At 38.6% G+C, this 16,988-nt stretch overlaps 2 protein-coding genes across 7 annotated transcripts in view; one reads left to right on the top strand and one right to left on the bottom strand.

Annotated features, from left to right (window-relative positions):
• DTWD1 (DTW domain containing 1) overlaps positions 1–2,936 on the bottom strand; it is a 51,965-nt gene extending 49,029 nt beyond the window's left edge. For 2 of the 6 annotated variants that reach the window (XR_010945547.1, XM_067746586.1), the window contains exons 1-2: positions 2,689–2,914; positions 1,726–1,800 (exon numbers count right to left, since the gene is read on the bottom strand). The gene's annotated coding sequence lies outside the window, so the exon portion shown is untranslated. Of the gene's footprint in view, positions 1–1,725; positions 1,801–2,688 lie in introns of all 6 variants that reach the window. The other 4 variants (XM_067746570.1, XM_067746555.1, XM_067746563.1 and 1 more) reach the window with 4 other exon arrangements.
• Positions 2,937–2,964: 28 nt separating this feature from the next.
• The window catches only part of FAM227B (family with sequence similarity 227 member B), a 277,213-nt gene continuing 263,189 nt past the window's right edge, over positions 2,965–16,988 (top strand). The window contains exon 1 of the mRNA XM_067746547.1: positions 2,965–3,177. The gene's annotated coding sequence lies outside the window, so the exon portion shown is untranslated. The remainder of the gene's footprint in view (positions 3,178–16,988) is intronic.

The following is a 16,988-nucleotide window of genomic DNA, read 5'->3' as shown; positions in this document are numbered from 1 at the left end:
TTTGGGTTGCTCAGAGAAAGTGACATTTGAAAATGATGATCTAACCCCTTCTTCTTGCCTCACAAATGGAAAACATTATCTGACCTCCACTCCAAATCATCTACCTAAAAATGGCTTTTATCTTTGTCAATATGCCCTCAATGACTGAGAAAGTGCAGGACATTAAGCTGCCACCTTTTCTTGAGGCTCACATCCTTTTAACATTGCATGACAGTCTTCGACCTTATCTCTAGGAAAATGTACTTACAGACACAACATTTTGCACACAATTTCAGGTGGTTTGCAGATTTCTAGAGTCCATCTACAAATCTGGGTAAAGAAATCTTGCCTAAGATCAAAAATTCATTCTAAGGACAGGAGCAGCCTTAAAAGACTGGGAAAAGATCCTATTAGTCTCCAGAAATCGGAGCTACAAATCCTTTGTTGGCCAAAAAAAGGTCAACTCTCACAAGCCAACAGAGGTCTCAACACTACACTTAGGAAGTTAATTGGTACCTAAATCCTCTTGGTTTGGGTTTGTTCTAGTGTTGCCTGAGGTTCTTAAAAACATTTTTAGGCTAAGTCTTGAGTTACCAGGTCATGGGGCTCAACCTAAAAAAGAAATTGGAGTGGTCTAATTCAACCTGACTCCATTTCTCTGGGTATTCCAGTAGCTATGTAGGGGTTTGCATGTGCTGCCATACCAGGCCTTCTGGGGAAGTATGCAGTCCCCAGGGGTGTCGTGAAAGTCAATGTGGTTGCCTGACATTCAATGAAATACTGCTGGTGAGTTTTTCTAGAGCCCCAAAGTGCACTCCTCCCGAGATGCCTCAGAAATATCCCCCTGGGCTTCCCTGGTGGCGCAGTGGTTGAGAGTCCACCTGCCGATGCAGGGGACACGGGTTCGTGCCCTGGTCCGGGAAGACCCCACATGCCGCGGAGCGGCTAGGCCCGTGAGCCATGGTCGCTGGGCCTGCGCGTCCGGAGCCTGTGCTCCGCAATGGGAGAGGCCACAACAGTGAGAAGCCCGCGTACCGCAAAAAAATTAAAAAAGAAATATCCCCCTATATTTCACTTAGACTTCCATGCATATAACTAAATGAATATCAGCAAAGCCTTATATAAAATGTCCTTCCTCTACAAAGATCAGACAACACAAATACCTTCAGACAGTGAAAGGTAAATGCCGATGGCTCCCCGACGTGCCCCGCCTACACACTCCCACCTAGGGCTGAGGTGGCTACACAGAAGAGGCAGGCAGTTCCAAGTTAGGGGTGGCTCCCTCCAAAGGTCTCTAAAACCATATGACCAGGATATCTGTCTTGACCTTATCAACAGCCTGTCTCTAATATGTACAAATCATTTGTTGCAAACATGATGATTCAAAACTTTCAAAACATACTTGTTAACATCAAATATGTGTGGGAAATACAAGTGAAGTAGTGGGGGTTACTGAGAAAACATAAAAAAACTTTATTCCTAAGAAATTAACAAATATTTTTACCTTGATGGTTCACCCATCATTCTGCAACCTGCGTTGAAAACAAATTAATTTTTTCTCCTTCTACCCTCTTTATCCCCCAACTTAATCAAGTTGTAGCAATTCTACCTTGCACATAATCCTCTATTTTTAGTCTCAAAGTCAGCATTCTAGATGGCCCATGGCCATCTAGAATCTCTTACACCTCTTTACTTTCATGCACTTATTACTAGTTTCACATACTGTACTTTAATTTGGAGTTAACTTTTAGTGAAACTATCCCTCCTAGCAGTCAGCTCTCCAACAGCAGAATTCTTTACGGATCTGTCCTGTTCCTATGTCTTAGGGCAGCATGAGGAATTGAACAAATACTTGTTAACTAAATCAAAACCATTCTGAAAAAGAAGTATCCACTATGCACCTGCTACTGAAGTATCTGACAAACATTTATGGGCCATCTGCAGCATGGCAGAATTAGCAGCCTGGCAGATATTTTTTTTTTTTCTAAAATAAAAATGGAAAAGGCTCCTAGCTACAAGTTGACTCAGTTCCCAATGGAACATTATATAAAACTCCCCTATTCTGTACTTTGGACCAATTCAGTACTAGATAAAACCTACTTCAGTTTTTTTCCCCCTATTTTTAAGAACCTGGTCACATATGTACAGGTCCAACATCCATGTTAAAAAACCCAAGGTACCAACTTTTTCATACAGGTTAACAGCACCCTCCATACACACCACCCAACATGTGGTAGACAGTCTTGCCTTAGTTTTTCACGGTACATTGGGGCTCCGACAGAAGTAATTCTTAAAATATTGTGGTTTTGAGTCAAGCAGCGATTTAACATCCAACTTCGTGGAACTGGCAGCTTGCAGTGTTAATATACTTCCTGACTTATCCTACATTCCCCCCAAATAATTCAGACATAAGGGACAGCCTCTTTGCTTATTATGTAATCATAACCTTAATATTTTAAATACATTGCATGGCACACTATGTCTGTACTAAGTTTCTCCTTCCCTGATAACCAATGCCCCCAAACCACTCCAAACACTAAAAAATAAAGAATAGGGTTCCTAGGGGACTAACTTTGCCTGGACAGACTTTCCTTGGGGTGGAATACACTGAAAAAAAATTTTTTTTAGGGAAAATTTGGACACCCTTTTCCCAGAGGGCCCACAAGATCTTAATGTAAGCGCCCGCGCAGAAACCAGGTCCCCGCTCACAAAGAGACACCCGGCACGACCTCCGGCAGGGCCCGGCCAAGGAGCTCCACTCTCGCAGCTGCCGGGCTCCGGCCAGACGTCTGGTCCCCACAGAGGCGCGGAGACCCAAACGAGGGATCTCGGTGGGACTCACACCTGCACAACCCACGGTTCCTCGCACGGCTCCACGCGTCTTCCGCTCCGCCCAGGACCGCTGCGCGCGCCCGGCCCTAGTCCCGCCAGGCGCGGCGGAGCGCTTTCCGGGCGACACCGGAGGGAGGAGCCCAGCCGTTGCTAAGGCCGTTGCTAGGGCCCGCTCAGCGCGGGCCCCTCTGGCAAAGGTAACGGGCGGGGAGGATCGCGGTTAGACGGAAAGTCCCGCCTCAGCGTCTCCAGTGGCCGGTGGTGTTGCCCTTTTCCGGAGAGACGGGATGGAAGACCAGGACCCCGCTCCGTGAGACTGACCCGGACCACTAAAGTGGGACGCGGTTCTCGAAACAAACTGTCAAGGTGCAGTTGCAGTGAGTCGTGAAAAATGCGGTTCCTACAGAACACTTCCCCATTTACCAATTCCCAAAATATTTTAGTCGTGAGAACTTTGTTCTATAACGTTTTTTAAGGCTGTGTCAAGAGAAGTATTTCGTGTGCTGCATAGTAATGAAAGCTGTTAGAAAAATTATATCTTGATAATTTGGTTTGCTTTAAAACTACACAGTCGTGTAGAGGTGGGACTGCTTTGTGCACTTTTCCAGTTAGAAATTAAGTGTAATATGTGGGTGGATTATTAAATCTTTTTTCCTTGCCCCACCTCAAAGAAAATCCAAATAGAAGTAATGCATGTTGACAATTGTGAGATTTAGAAACACAGTGACCGGATATTGAGCAATGGATTTATTGAATACTCTGAATTTAACAAGTGAGAGATAAAAGACAGAACCTTACCCTAGAGGACCTTACGTATCAAGTTAAGAGTGGGTAGTACAGAAAATACAATATGACTAAGAAATTATAGGAATTTCAAAAGAGCTCAGAGTCGTCAATGAAGGTTTATTGGCTGAACTTGAGTAAAGCCTTGAAGAATGATTATGGTTTAGGGCAGTGTTATTCAAAGGGATGGTGTGGTCCATCCATTGGTGGAGGTCCCATTTGTAAGCAAGGAAATCTATTTAGTCACAACTACACTTTTTAAAAAATGAAATGGTCTAGTGTGGAAATATCAGTGCATGGCACTTGGTAAAGTTACGTTTTGCTTTATGGAGTTTTAAATTATGTATGTATGCACGTATGTGTGCGTTAGGTCACGTTTATAAAATGGATTTCTCATTGTGTGTTTCTCTTAAAAAGTTTGAAAGCCACTGCTTTAGGGGGAAAGAAGAGTAGCAATAGCAAAGTCTCCAAGCCAATAATAAATAATTCACACCTTTATCTTTTTAAACTAATTTAGTTCAAGCACACAGATTAAAAAGCAAATGATTATGTTTATTAATCGGAATGAGTATTGGATTACTATTGCTATGTGATAAATTACTCCAAAATATGGTGGCTTAAAACAACCATTTTATTATGTTCATGAATTTTGTGTTCAGTAGAACATAGAGGGACAGCTTTTTTTCTGATAACTCAGCTGTGAAGACTGAATACTAGCAGAGCTCCTGTGTGTAGCCTCCCCATGTGGCCATGTGGCCTGGGCTTCCCCACAGTATGGCAGTGGGGTAACCAAACTTCTTAGCCTAGGACCAGTGCTCCAAAGTCAAATGTTGCAATGAACAAGGCAGAAACTACATGTTCTTTTCTAACCTAGTCCCCCAAAGTAACACAGCATTACTTCTCTCACATTCGTTTTATTATAAATGAGTTTCAAGGCATGTCTAGATTTTAGGTGAGGGGATGTAGATGCCACTTCTCAAAAGATTGTCAAGGAATTTGTGGCTGTTTTTTTTAAAAACCAACACACTGAATTTACAGCTGTCACAGAAAACCCCCAAATTTCAGTGGTTTCATACAATAAATTGTTATTTCTCACAAGAAATCCATTGTGGCTATTACTAGTCAGATGAAATGTTAAACTTAAGAAAGTAGGTTTCTTTTTATTTTTAGTGGTTGTGCTGTCTCCTACAACTTGGAGCCACAGCTAACCTGTCAAGAAAGAAAGCACAGTGAATCACACAAAAATTTTAGAGGTCACACAAAAATTTTAGAGGTCATAAAAATGGTGTATGTCACTTTGCCCACATTTCATTGGCCAGAATTTAATCCAAGTTCTCCTCTAACTGCAAGGGAGCCGCAGAAATGTAGAGAAACATACAGGTATTGGTGAGCAGTAACAGTTTGCCACATTCTAAGTTTTTAACCAACACCCTGTAGTCCCCAACCCCTCCTCTTATCTCAATTATTTTCTTCAAAGGAAAATTCTTTCAAGTATTTTAGATACTTCTGTTATTTACTCCATATGTCAAAATATACTGCAATTTCTTGATTTTTCACTTTCTGAGAGAAGGCAGTGATAAAGCTGTTTTATAACACCACGCCCAAGAGTGTGAACATTCCTTCTCTGCCTACCCCTACACACTCTTATCTCCTCATCTCTCAATACTGTAGTATCAAAGTTTTTGTTTAAATTAACATTTGTAAATATTATTCAAGCGTGAGCCACATATGATCACATTAACATTTTTTTGGCAGTCTCTTTTTTTCTTTAACATCTTTATTGGAGTATAATTGCTTTACAACGGTGTGTTAGTTTCTGCTTTATAACAAAGTGAATCAGCTATACATATACATATATCCCCATATCGCCTCCCCCTCACGTTTCCTTCCCACCCTCCCAATTCCACCCCTCTAGGTGGTTACAAAGCACCGACTGATCTCCCTGTGCTATGTGCCTGCTTCCCACTAGCTATCTATTTTACATTTGGTAGCGTATATATGTCCATGCCACTCTCTCATTTCATCCTGACTTACCCTTCCCCCTCCCCATGTCCTCAAGTCCATTCTCTACATCCACGTCTTTATTTCTGTCCTGCCCCGAGGTTCTTCAGAACCATTTTTTTTTTTTTTTTAGATTTCATATATATGTGTTAGCATACGGTATTTGTTTTTCTCTTTCTAACTTACTTCACTCTGTATGACAGACTGTAGGTCCATCCACCTCACTACGAATAACTCAATTTCATTTCTTTTTATGGCTGAGTAATATTTCATTGTATATATGTGCCACATCTACTTTATCTATTCACCTGTCAATGGACACTTAGGTGGCTTCCATGTCCTGGCTATTGTAAATAGAACTTCAATGAACAATGTGGTACGTGACTCTTTTTCAATTATGGTTTTCTGAGGGTATATGCCCAGTAGTGGGATTGCTGAGTCATATGGTAGTTCTATTTTTAGTTTTATAAGGAACCTCCATACTGTTCTCCATAGTGGCTGTATCAATTTACATTCCCACCAACAGTGCAAGAAGGTTCCCTTTTCTCCACACCCTCTCCAGTATTTATTGTTTGTAGATTTATTGATGATGGCCATTCTGACTGGTGTGAGGTGATACCTCATTTTAGTTTTGATTTTCATTTCTCTAATGACTGGTGATGTTGAGCATCCTTTCATGTGTTTGTTGGCAATCTGTATATCTTCTTTGGAGAAATGTCTATTTAGGTCTTCTGCCCATTTTTGGATTAGGGTTTTTGGTTTTTTGATATTGAGCTGCATGAGCTGCTTGTAAATTTTAGAGATTAATCCTATGTCAGTTGCTTCATTTGCAAATATTTTCTCCCATTCTGAGGGTTGTCTTTTGGTCTTGTTTATGGTTTCCTTTGCTGTGCAAAAGCTTTTAAGTTTCATCAGGTACCATTTGTTTATTTTTGTTTTTATTTCCATTTCTCTAGGACGTGGGTCAAAAAGGATCTTGCTGTGATATATGGCATAGAGTTTTCTGCCTGTGTTTTCCTCTAAGAGTTTTATAGTGTCTGGCCTTACATTTAGGTCTTTAATCCATTTTGAGTTTATTTTTGTGTATGGTGTTAGAGAGTGTTCTAATTTCATTCTTTTACATGCAGCTGTCCAGTTTTCCCAGCACCACTTATTGAAGAGGCTGCCTTTTCTCCATTGTATATTCTTGCCTCCTTTATCAAAAATAAGGTGACTATATGTGTGTGGGTTTAACTCTGGGCTTTCTATCCTATTCCAGTGGTCTATATTTCTGTTTTTGTGCCAGTACCATACTATCTTGATTACAGTAGCTTTGTAGTATAGTCTGAAGTCAGGGAGCCTGATTCCTCCAGCTCCGTTTTTCTTTCTCAGGATTGCTTTGGCTATTTGGGGTCTTTTGTGTTTCCATACAAATTGTGAATTTTTTCGTTCTAGTTCTGTGAAAAATGCCATTGGTAGTTTGATAGGGATTGCATTGAATCTGTAGATTGCTTTGGGTAGTATTCTCATTTTCACAATATTGATTTTTCCAATCCAAGAACATGGTATACCTCTCCATCTGTTTGTGTCATCTTTAAATCCTTACATCAGTGTCTTATAGTTTTCTCCATACAAGTCTTTTGTCTCCTTAGGTCAGTTTATACCTAGGTATTTTATTCTTTTTGTTGCAATGGTAAATGAAAGTGTTTTCTTAATTTCTCTTTCAGATTTTTCATCATTAGTGTATAGGAATTCCTGTGCATTAATTTTGTATCCTCCTACTTTACCAAATTCATTGACTAGCTCTACTAGTCTTCTGGAAGCATCTTTAGGATTCTCTATGTATAGTATCATGTCATCTGCAAACAGTGACAGCTTTACTTCTTTTCCAATTTGGATTCCTTTTATTTCTTTTTCTTCTCTGATTTCTGTAGCAAAAACTTCCAAAACTATGTTGAATAATACTGGTGAGAGTGGACAGCCTTGTCTTATTCCTGATCTTAGAGGAAATGGCTTAAGTTTTTCACCATTGAGAATGATGTTGGCTGTGGGTTTGTCATATATGGTCTTTATTATGTTGAGGGAAGTTCCCTCTGGGCCTGCTTTCTGTAGGGTTTTTATCATAAATTGGTGTTGAATTTTATCAAAAGCTTTTTCTGCATCTATTGAGATGATCATATGGTTTTTCTTCTTCAGTTTGTTAATATGGAGTATCACATTGATTGATCTGCATATATTGAAGAATCCTTGCATTCCAGGGAAAAACCCCACTTGATCATGGTGTATGATCCTTTTAATGTGCTATTGGATTCTGTTTGCTAGTATTTTGTTGAGAATATTTGCATCTATGCTCATCAGTGATATTGGCCTGTAGTTTTCTTTTTCGGGGACATCTTTGTCTGGTTTTGGTATCAAGGTGACGGTGGCCTCGTAGAATGACTTTGGGAATGTTCCTCCCTCTGCTATATTTTGGAAGAGTTTGAGAATGATATGTGTTAGCTCTTCTCTAAATGATAGAATTCACCTGTGAAGCCATCTGATCCTGGGCTTTTGTTTATTGGAAGATTTTTAATCAGAGTTTCAATTTCAGTTATTGTGATTGGTCTGTTTATATTTTCTATTTCTTCCTGGTCAGTCTCAGAAGGTTGTGCTTTTCTAAGAATTTGTCCACTTCTTCCAGGTTGTCCATTTTATTGGCATATAGTTGCTTGTAGTAATCTGTCATGATCCTTTGTATATCTGCAGTGTCAGTTGTTACTTCTTTTTCATTTCTAATTCATTGCTTTGAACTTCTCTCCTTTTTCTTGATGAGTCTGGCTAATGGTTTATTAATTTTGTTTATCTTCTCAAAGAATCAGCTTTTAGTTTTATTGATCTTTGCTATTGTTTCCTTCAGTTCTTTTTGATTTATTTCTGATCTGATCTTCATGATTTCTTTCCTTCTGCTAACTTTAGGCTTTTTTTGTTCTTCTATCTCTAATTGCTTTAGGTGTAAGGTTAGGTTGTTTATTTGAGATGTTTCTTGTTTCTTTAGATAGGATTTTATTGCTGTAAACTTCCCTATTAGAACTGCTTTTACTGCATCCCATAGGTTTGGGGTCATCGTGTTTTCACTGTCATTTGTTTCTAGGTATATTTTCATTTCCTCTTTGATTTCTTCAGTGATCCCTTGGTTATTTAGGGGCATGTTGTTCAACCTCCATGTGTTTGTATTTTTTACAGATTTTTTCCTGTAGTTGATACCTAGTCTCATAGCGTTGTGGTCAGAAAAGATACTTGATATGACTTCAATTTTCTTAAATTTACCAAGGCTGAATTGTGACTCAAGATATAATCTATCCTGGAGAATGTTCCATGAGCACTTGAGAAGAAAGTGTATTCTGTTGTTTTTGGATGGAATGTCCTATGAATATCAAGTCCATCTTGTCTAATGTGTCATTTAAAGCTTCTGTTTCCTTATTTACTTTCATTTTGAATGATTTGTCCACTGGTGAAAGTGGGGTGTTAAAGTCCCTTACTATGATTGTGTTACTGTTGATTTCCTCTTATATGGCTGTTAGCAGTTGCCTTATGTATTGAGGTGCTCCTATGTTGGGTGCATAAATATTTACAATTGTTATATCTTTTTCTTGGATTGATCCCTTGATCATTATGTAGTGTCCTTCTTTGTCTCTTGTAATAGTCGTTATTTTAAAGTCTATTTTTTCTGATATGAGAATTTCTAATCCAGCTTTCTTTTGATTTCATTTGCATGGAATATCTTTTTCTAGCCCCTCATTTTCAGTCTGTATGTGTCCCTAGGTCTGAAGTTCATCTCTTATAAACAGCATATATATGGGTCTTGTTTTTGTATCCATTCAGCCAGTCTATGTCTTTTGGTTGGAGCATTTAATCCATTTATGTTTAAGGTAGTTTTCGATATGTATGTTTCTATTACCATTTTCTTAATCGTTTTGGGTTTATTATGTAGGTCTTTTCTTTCTGTTGTGTTTTCTGCCTAGAGAAGTTCCTTTAGCATTTGTTGTAAAGCTGGTTTGGTGGTGCTGAGTTCTCTTAGTTTTTACTTGTCTATAAAGGTTTTAATTTCTCTGTTGAATCTGAATGAGATCCTTGCTGGGTAGAGTAATCTTGGTTGTAGGTTTTTCCCTTTCATCACTTTAAATATGTCCTGCCACTCCCTTCTTGCTTGCAGAGTTTCTGCTGAAAGATCATCTGTTAACCTTATGGGGATTCCCTTGTATGTTATTTGTTCCACTCCCTTGCTGCTTTTAATATTTTTTCTTTGTATTTAATTTTTGATTGTTTGACTAATATGTTTCTTGGCATGTTTCTCCTTCGATTTATCCTGTATGGGACTCTCTGCACCTCCTGTACTTGATTATTTCCTTTCCCATGTTAGGGAAGTTTTCAAATATAATCTCTTGAAATATTTTCTCAGTCCCTTTCTTTTTCTCTTTTTCTTCTGGGACCCCTATAATTGGAATGTTGGTGTGTTTAATGTTGTCCCAGAGGTCTCTGAGACTGTCCCCATTTCTTTTCATTCTTTTTTCTTTATTCTGCTCCGCAGTAGTTATTTGCACTATTTTATCTCCAGGTCACTTATCTGTTCTTCTGCCTCAGTTATTCTGCTATTGATTCCTTCTAGAGAATTTTTAATTGCATTTATTGTGTTGTTCATCATTGTTTATTTGCTCTTTAGTTCTTCTAGGTCCTTGTTAAACGTTTTTTGTATTTTCTCCATTCTGTTTCCAAGATTTTGGATCATCTTTACTATCATTACTCTGAATTCTTTTTCAGGTAGACTGCCTATTTCCTCTTCATTTGTTTGGTCTGTTGCGTTTTTACTTTGCTCCTTCATCTGCTCTGTGTTTCTCTATCTTCTCATTTTGCTTAGCTTACTGTGTTTGGGATCTCCTTTCTGCAGGCTGCAGGTTCATAGTTCCTGTTGTTTTTGGTGACTGCCCCCAGTGGCTAAGGTTAGTTCAGTGGGTTGTGTAGGCTTCCTGGTGGATGGGACTGGTGCCTGTGTTCTGGTGGATGAGGCTGGACCTTGTCTTTCTGGTGGGAAGGACCATGTCCAGGGGTGTGTTTTGTGGTGCCTCTGACCTTATTATGAATTTAGGCAGCCTCTCTGCTAATGGGTTTGGTTGTGTTCCTGTTTTGCTAGTTGTTTGTCAGAGGGTGTCCAGCACTGTGGTTTGCTGGTCATTGAGTGGAGCTGGGTCTTAGTGTTGAGTTGCAGATCTCTGGGAGAGCTTTCGCCCTTTGATATTACATGGAGCTGGAGGTCTCTTGTGAACCAATGTCCTGAACTTGGCTCTCTCACCTCAGAGGCACAGGCTTGACACTCGGCCAGAGCACCAAGACCCTGTCAGCCACATTGCTCAGAAGCAAGGGAGAAAAAAATAAAAAAATAAAATAAAGTTGTTAAAATTAAATATTTAAAAATTATTTAAAATTAAAAAAAATAAAAAGTAATAAAAGAAACAAATAAAGAAGAGAACAAGTTAACCAAAAAACAAATCCGCCAATGATAACAAGTGCTAAAAACTATACAAAAAAAAAGGACAGATAGAACCCTAGGACAAATGGTAAAAGCAAAGCTAAACAGACAAAATCACACAAGGAAGCATACACATACACACGCACAGAAAGAGAAAAAGGAAAAAAATGTATATCTATATATATAAAAAAAAGGAAGACAGCCACCAAATCAATGAACAAATCTACCATTGATAATAAACTCTAAATACGAAACTAAGATAAACATAAAACCAGAAACAAATTAGATTTGCAGAAAGCAAACCTCAAGTCTACAGTTGCTCCCAAAATCTACCACCTCAATTTTGGGATGATTCGTTGTCTATTCAGGTATTCCAGGGATGCAGGTACATCAAGTTGATTGTGGAGATTTAGTCCGCTGCTCCTAAGGCTGGGAAAAATTTCCCTTTCTCTTCTTTGTTCACACAGCTCCTGGGGTTCAGCTGTGAATTTGGCCCCACCTCTGAGTGTAGGTTGCCTGAGGGCATCTGTTCCCACCCAGACAGGATGGGGTTAAAGTAACAGCTGATTAGGGGGTTCTGGCTCACTCAGGCCTGGGGGAGAGAGGGGTACAGAATGCAGGGTGAGCCTGCAGCCGCAGAGGCCATGTGACGTTGCAACAGCCTGAGGCAAGCCATGTGTTTTCCTGGGGAACTTTTCCCTGGTTCGCGGCACCCTGGCAGTGGCAGGATGCACAAGCTCCTGGGAGGGGAGGTGTGGATAGTGACCTGTGCTTGCACATAGCCTTCCTGGTGGCTGCAGCAGCAGCCTTAGCATCTCATGCCCATCTCTGGTGTCCGCGGCTCACGCGCATCTCTAGAGTTCATTTAGGTGGTGCTCTGAATCCCCTCTCCTCGCGCACCCCGAAACAATGGTCTCTTGCCTCTTAGGCAGTTCCAAACTTTTTCCCGGACTCCCTCCTAGCTAGCTGTAGCACACTAGCCCCCTTCAGGCTCTGTTCACACAGCCAACCTCAGTCCTCTCCCTGGGATCTGAACTCCGAAGCCCGAGCCTCACCTCCCAGCCCCCACCCTTCCTGACTAGTGGGTGAGCAGACAAGCTTCTTAGGCTGTTGATTGCTGGTCAGCAGCGATGCTCTGTGTGGAAATCTCTCCACTTTTCCCTCTGCACCCCTATTGCTGCGCTCTCCTCTGTGGCTCTGATGCTTCCCCCCTGCTACCCTGCCGTCTCTGCTAGTGAAGGGGCTTCCTAGTATGTGGAAACTTTTCCTCCTTCACAGCTCTCTCCCAGAGGTGCATGTCCCATCCCTATTCTTTCGTCTCTGTTTTTCCTTTTTTCTTTTGCCTTACCCAGGTATGTGGGGAGTTTCTTGCCTTTTGGGAAGTCTGAGGTCTTCTGCCAGTGTTCAGTAGGTGTTCTGTAGGAGTTGTTCCACATGTAGATGTATTTCTGATGTATTTGTTGGGAGGAAGGTAATCTCCACGTCTTACTCCTCCGCCATCTTGAAGGTCTCCCTCCACATTAACTTTTAATACAGGCTTTTATCTTCCTTTGTCTTAATTGTCATATTTTTATTGTACTTATTAATAATCTGTCCTCAGAAACTCTGCCAAAGTGATAAAACATTACATTCAAACACATCAATTAATCTAGAAGATTTTTTTTTCCTTCCAGATATTCCCTCTAGAGCATTTCAACCTCTAGTTCATTCAGTATTGGTTTCTTTTACCAATCCGATAGTGCTCTCCTGTGTTGGATTCCTTGACTCCTTTTTCTTTATGGAATCCTTTGTTTTTATGAAACATATCTTCTAGTAGCTTCCTGAGAAAAGGTAAATGTTGTAGACAGATAATAACCGCCCCCCCCCATCCTTGACAAAGATGTCCAAACCCTAATCTCCAGATCCTGTGAATATGTTTTCTTATATGGCAGAAGGGACTTTGTGTATATGATTAAGTTAAGGATCCTGCAATGAGGAAATTGCTAGATTATGTAGGTGGGTCCAACATAATCACAAGCATCCCTATAAGAGAGAGACAAGAGGTCAGAAAGGGAAGAAGATGCTACACTACTGGCTTTGAGTTTTGAAGAAGGAGCTAAGGAGCAAAGCAATGTAGGGGATTCCTAGAAGCTGGAACAAGCAAGGAAGCAAATTCTCCCCTAGAGCTTCCAGAAGGAGTACTGTAGCTCTGCAGATCCATTTCAGGCTTCTAAAATGCAGGGCTGTGAGATAAGTAAGCCTGTGTTGATTTAAGCAACTAAGTTTTTGGTAATTTGTTACAGCAGCGATGTGAAACTAATACAGGGAGAAATGGTGATTTTTTTTTTTTAAACTGGCTTGCAGATCTGAAATATGCCACATACTTAATTGATGGGCTGTCTATATTTAAATTTCTAGGTTGAAAGTCACTTTCTGGAAATAATAATCTAAGTTCTTATCTTTTTTCCTCTGATTCTTTTCTTTAACATTTTTTATTCTAGTTTCCAGAAGATTTCTTCAGCTATTTTCCCCCTACAAACTTTGTTGAATAATTAATTTATAGCATTATATTTGTACCTTCATTTTCTTTTCTCTCACCTCATAAAATGCTGTTTTGGTTTCAGAGATGCATTATCTTATCATATCTCTCTAAGAATATTAAAGATGTTTTAAAAGTTTCCTTCTGTTCCCCGCATTGTCTGTATCCTCTCAGATTTTATTTTGTTATTGTACGGATTTCTATTTTTTTATTTTTATCTTTTTTGAAATTTTACATCTATTCCTTAAATATCTAGTAAGCCTAGGATTTCTGTTCATATTGAAGAATAAAGTTTAAAACAGTGATATAAAGCTCAAGCTCACTGTCTTCATAAGAGGATCAGATTTTTCCATTGGGAAATTCTCAAACATATGTAGAATAAAGGCACTAATGAAGATAAGATCAGAAATCAATGAAACTGAAAACAAATGTGCACTATAGGAAAGCAACAAGGCCAAAATTAGTTCTTTGAAAGGATTAATAAAATTGAAAAGCCTTAGACTGACTGAGTAAAAAGAGAAAACTCAGATAGCAGGAGTGAAAGTGGAAACATCCTACAGATGGTAAAAATAATAAGAGGATATTAAGAACAAATACTTATGTCAAAGTATTTGACATTTTTTGTTTTCCTTGAAAAACACAATTTACCAAACTGATGAAAGAGGAGATAAACAATCTGAATGATTCTATAACAATTTTGAGGAATTGCATCTATGTTAGTCTGCTCTAGCTGCCATAATAGAATACCACAGACTTGGTAACTTAAACAACAAAAATTTGTTTTCTCACAGTTGTGGAGGCCTGAAGTCCAAGACTAAGGTGCTATTCATGTTGGTTTCTGCTGAGACTTCTCTTTCTGGCTTGTAGATGGCCGCCTTCTCACTGTGTCCTCACATAGCCTTTGTGCATGCATGGAGAGAAAGATCCTTCTGGTGTCTCTTCCTCTTCTTATAAGGACAACACTCTTATTGGACTAGGGTCCCATCCTTATGACCTCATTTAAACTTAATTTCCTCCCCAAAGGCCCCGTCTCCAAACACAGTCACATTGGGGCTTAGGGCTTCAACATAGCACCCAGGGAAAAAATAGAGTCTGAAATGAAGACTTTACTGGATGCACTTAACAACATTAATTATCCAAACTGAAGCACAGAGAAAAAAACGTTGGAAAAAAAAAATCAACAAGGAACTTCCTGGTGTTCCAGTGGTTAAGACTGTGCCCTTCCAATGCAGGGGGCGTGGGTTTGATGCCTGGTCGGGGAATTAAAATCCTGCATGCCTCACTGCATGGCCTAAGAAGAAAAACCCAACAGACTCAGTGACCTGTAGAACAATCTCAAGCTATCTAACATAGATGCAGTTGGAGTCCCAGAAGGAAAGATGGGCAGAAGAAAAAAAACATTTGAATAAATAATGATGGATAATTATCCAAATTGATGAAAACTATAAATGAACACATTCAGAAATTCAGCAAACCCAAACAGAATTAAGAAAGGAAGGACCAGGGGAAGGGAGGAACAGGGAGGGAGGGAGGAAAGCAACCGCACTGACTGCTGAAAACCAGTGATAAATATAATATTTTAAAAACAGCCAGAAGAAAAAGACATATTACATATAGGAGAACAAATATAAAATGATTAGAACATGTTCCCTTCTCCTTTATTTTCTGCAAGATTATGTGTAAGATGCTTCCTTAAATCTTTGATATAATATACTTGTGAAGCCATTTGAGTCTGGAGTTTTTCTTTGTGAGATTTTTCATTACAAATTCAATTTCTTTAATTGTCATAAGGTATTTACCTTTGGTAGCCACCTAAGAGGAATTAAAATGTATCCACAGACTTGTATGCAATTTTCATAGCAGCTTTTTCCCATAATAGCTCAAATATTTAAACAAGGCAATACACACACAAACACACACACACACACACACAAAAATGAAATACTACTCAGCAATAATATGTAGTGATCTTGGATATTTCACAGAAAACTTATGTTGAGCAAAAAAAGCCAGATACAAAAGAGTACATAATGTTATGATTCCATTCTTATGAAATTCTAGACCAGGAAAAGCTAATTTATAACTAACTAGTCTGTAGTTACAGAAAGCAGACCAGTGTTGCCTAACGCCAGTGGTGGGATATTTTTGTGTGGAGTTGTAGGGATCAACAATAAAGTAGCACAAGGAAACATTTTGGGAGTGATCTAAATATTACACATTTTAATTGTAATGGAGGTTACATGGATGTATGCATTTTTCAAAATTCTTTGAACTGTGACTTAAAATGGTAATTTTTTACATAGTAATTATGTAGTAAATTATACCTCAATATAGCTGATTTAAATAGAAAAATCATTTATATTTCTATTTACTAGGAAGAAACAATAGAAAAGGACATGTTAAAAATACATTTGCAGTTTAAACATTTAAAACATACTGTACGATAGGAACGAAAATCATCAAGTATCCTGGGATAAATCTAATGAAAGATTGTCCAAGTTCTGTAACAAACAGTACCAAAGGAAAATTTAAAAAATCTAAATTAATGGAGAAATACACTATTTTCATGTGTTCAAAGATATAACATTGTAAAGATGTTAGTTACTCAAATTGATCAATATATGTCATCTAATCCTAATCAAAGTTCCAGTAGGTTTTTGCAGAATTTGACAATCTGATTCCTAAAACTTAAAGGGAAATGTAAAAGGATAAAAATAGTGAGGAGCAACTCAGAGGAAAACAAAGCTGGAGTATGTAAACTATAACATATTAAGATTTAAAATAAAGGTGCAGTTATTGAAACTGTATGGTATTGTCAAAAGAACAGAAAATTACACCAAAGGAACAGAACTGAGTGTCCAGAAACACACCTACCTCCTGACATATATAGTCACTTGAATATATGGCTAGGTGGTACTGAAATGTAGCAGGAAACACAGTCTTTTAAAGTAATTAGTTCTGGATCAACTGGAAATTCATGTGGAAAAAAAAAAAAACCTCAATTTATTACCTCACCTAAAACACAAAAGTCAATTCAAGGTAGATCATAGACTTAAATGTGAAAGTAAAGAAGTATGACATTTAGAAGGTAAAATAAAAGACCATCTTTTTACTTTGGGGTAGGTTAAAAATTTCTTAGATAAGATAAAAATGCATAAATAATTGACTTTACTCAAATTAAAGCATCATAATAAAAAGCATTAAAATGGCGAACACTATTTTGTCTTATCTGACAAAAGCTCTACATCATAACAATAAAAAATTAATAAAAATGCCATCAAATCAATATCAATAAAATCAGTTAAGAATACCAACTCCCAAATAAAAATGGAGCAGAAGACTTGAACATTTGCTTCACAAAAGAATATATCCAGATTGCCAACAAGCAGTTGA

This window comes from Pseudorca crassidens, chromosome 1, assembly GCF_039906515.1.
Source record: "Pseudorca crassidens isolate mPseCra1 chromosome 1, mPseCra1.hap1, whole genome shotgun sequence".
NCBI classification, from domain to species: Eukaryota; Metazoa; Chordata; class Mammalia; order Artiodactyla; family Delphinidae; genus Pseudorca; species Pseudorca crassidens.
The sequence above is the reverse complement of the archived record's forward strand: the minus strand, read 5'-3'. Positions and strand labels throughout refer to the sequence as shown.